This window comes from Canis lupus, chromosome 29 (assembly GCF_003254725.2).
Source record: "Canis lupus dingo isolate Sandy chromosome 29, ASM325472v2, whole genome shotgun sequence".
NCBI classification, from domain to species: Eukaryota; Metazoa; Chordata; class Mammalia; order Carnivora; family Canidae; genus Canis; species Canis lupus.
Window position 1 is genome coordinate 38,859,108 of NC_064271.1, and position 3,256 is coordinate 38,862,363.

Genomic DNA, 3,256 nt, shown 5'->3' on the forward strand with positions numbered 1-3,256 from the left:
ATATGCTTTAATGTCATAGTATGTGTTCTATCAGTGTAATTCATTCTTTTTTATGGCCAAATATCCCATTGTATGGATATAACTTCATTTTGTTTATCCATTCATCAATTGATGGACATTTGGGTTGTTTTCTACCTTCTGGTTATTATGATTCATGTGCAAGTTTTTGTATGGACATAGATTTTCATTTTTCTTAGGTATATATCTAATTAAATTGCTGGGCCAGGGCCAGCAATTGAGCGTCTGCCTTTGGCTCAGGTTGTGATCCCGGTGTCCTGGGATCGAGTCCCGTATCAGGCTCCCTGCAGGGAACCTGCTTCTCCCTCTGCCTCTCTCTCTGTGTCTCTCATGAATAAATAAAATCTTTTAAAATGCTGGATCATATGCTATCCCTATATTTAATCATTTGAGAAACTTCCTGCACCATTCTGCATTCCCACCAGTAAAAAACAAGGGTTCAAAGTTTTCTGCATCCTCACCAGTACTTGTTCATCACTTTTGCAGTACAGCCATCCTAGTGGGTGTGAAATGGCAGCTTCTTGTGGTTTCGAGTTGCATTTCCCTGCTAATGCTTATTGGCCATTTGCGTATCTTCCTTGAAGAAAGGTCTATTCAGATCCTTTGCCCATATTTTAGTTGGATTGTCTTTTTATTATTGAATGGCAAAAATTCTTTATTCTGGATACAAGTCCCTTTTCAGATCTATGATTTGATATTATTTTCTCCCATTCTTAGGGTTCTTTTCAATATCTTGATGGTGCTCCTTGAAGCAGAACAGTTTGTAATTCTGATGAAGTCCAATGTTTCTTTTGTTGCATGTGTTTCCAGCGTAATATCTAACAATCCACTGCCAAATCTGAGATCTTGAAGATTTATCCCTATTTTCTTCTAATAGTTGTATAGTTTTAATGTTTCTTATAATAAGCCTTTGATCCATTTGAGTTAATTTTTATGTATGGTGTGAGCTGAAGAATAAACTTCATCTCTTTGCATGGGACTGTCCTGTTGCCCAAGCACCATTTATTAAAGATGCTATTCTTTGCCATTGAATAGTCTTGGAACTATTGTTGAAGATCAGTTGACATAGTTTTGTTTCTGGACTTTCACTGATCTATAGGTAGGTCTATCCTTATGCCAGTACTACACTATCTTGATGAGCATTGCTTTATAATGCATTTTAAAATCACGGTGTGTGAGTGCTTCTACTTTGTTCTTTTTATTTTTTTTTAAGATTTTATTTATTCATGAGAAACACACAGAGAGAGAAAGAGAAAGAGGGGCAGAGACACAGGCAGAGGGAGAAGCAGGCTCCATGCAGGGAGCCCGACGTGAGACTTGATCCCGGGTCTGCAGGATCACACCCTGGGCTGAAGGCAGCGCTAAACCACTGAGCTACCCAGGCTGCCCCTACTTTGTTCTTTTTAAAGATTGTTTTGACTATTCTGGATCTGTTGTAATTCCATATGAATTTTAGAATCAGCTTGTCAGTTTTTTTTTTTTTTTAAGGTTTTATTTACTCATGAGAGACACACACACAGAGAGAGGCAGAGGCAGAGGCACAGGCAGAGGGAGAAGCAGGCTCCATGCAGGGAGCCCAATGTGGGACTCCATCCTCGGACCCCGGGATCACGACCTGAGCTAAAGGCAGACGCTCAATGGCTGAGCTGCCCGGGTTCCCCAGCTTGTTAGTTTCTATAAAGAAGTCAGGTGGGATTCTGGTAGGGATTGCCTACAATCTGTAAATCCACTTGGGGGAGTACTGCCATCTTACCATTAATTTTTCTATTCCATGAACATGGGCTATTTTTCCATTTATTTAAATATTCCTTAATTTATTTTAACCACATTGGTAGTTTTCAGAGTATAAGTTTTGTTCTTCTTAAACTTTTTCCTAAGTATTTTATCATTCTTGATGCTATTATAAATGGAATTGTTTAATTTCATTTTCAGATTGTTCGTTGCAAGTGCACACAAATATAACTGACTTTTGCACAATGATCTTACGTTCTGCAACATGGCAGAACTCCTTTATAAGCAATGACAATTTTTTAGTAGATTCCTTAGGATTTTCTACATACAAGATGATGTCATGTGTGACAACCTATACTCTAAATTTAGACTCCTCTAACAAACTTCCAGAAATGGGTTCCAGAGGTCAATATCAAACAAGGCTCTGAAACCTCATTTTCTACATCTTTCCTCCTTACTATCAAATTGTTTCTTTTCCAAGTCAGGCCTCATTTGAGATCTTTTATGATAAAGAGGGATGCACAAATCTCATACTAGAAGCCTTCTGACAAGTTAAAAAAGAGTTGAATTACTGTCACCCTATGTTGAGGTTAGCATGTCTCACATTTCTGTTTATGAGAAAATTTCTTGGAAAAGTAATCATTGATGCCATTCAATTTTGAGAGAAACAAACATAGGACCTGTTATCAGGCTACTGCTTCAGATGGGGACAGAGCTTCTGTCTCCTTCCTTAACCTCTGTGGGGGCAGAAATGAGTGAGCACTACTGATAACTGTACTACTGTGTTGAGTTGGGTTTAACTTACAAGTCCATCTGAGTTTTGGTAGCAGCATTAATGAGCAAGGTAGCACAATTTTTAGATAAAAGACTTCACAGGAACCTTGCAAAAAATTTGAGCAAAGTTGGTATGGAACTTACTGTACACAATGTGAATGAAAAATCATGACCCCTGGGGCGCCTGGGTGGCTCGGTTGGTTAAGCAGTTAAAAATTCCGACTCTTAATTTCGGCTCAGGTCATGATCTCAGGATCATGAGATAGGGTCCCATATCAGGCTCCATGCTGTGCTTAGAGCCTGCTTAAGATACTCTCTCTCTCCCTCTCCACCTCTCCTCCCTCTGTCCTGCTCATTCTTGTTCTTTCTCTTTAAAAAAAAAAAAAAATTGTGGGGTTCCTGGATGGCTCAGTCGGTTAAGCATCTGGCTGCAGCTCAGGTCATGATCCCAGGGTCCTGGGATGGAGCCCTGCATTGGGGTCCCTGGTCAGTGAGGAGTTTGCTTCTCCCTCTCCCTCTCCACCCCAATCATGCTCTCTTGCTCTCTCAAATAATTTTTTTTTTTAAATCTCATTCGTTTCCCATGTTAATAGGAAAAGTCATCATTTAAATGGTGGGTGTCAAGGGAATTTCAGACCTACAGAAAGGATCTTGACCAGGGGTCACTCCTAGAACAGAGGGACAGGAATGTAGTATGTGGCAAAGTAGCTGACATGAGCAAGAAACATTTAAA

The 3,256-nt window shown here is 39.7% G+C and overlaps 1 protein-coding gene across 1 annotated transcript in view; it reads left to right on the forward strand.

Moving 5' to 3' along the window:
• CIBAR1 (CBY1 interacting BAR domain containing 1) overlaps nucleotides 1-3,256 on the forward strand; it is a 28,123-nt gene that overhangs the window by 11,207 nt on the left and 13,660 nt on the right. The window lies entirely within an intron of this gene.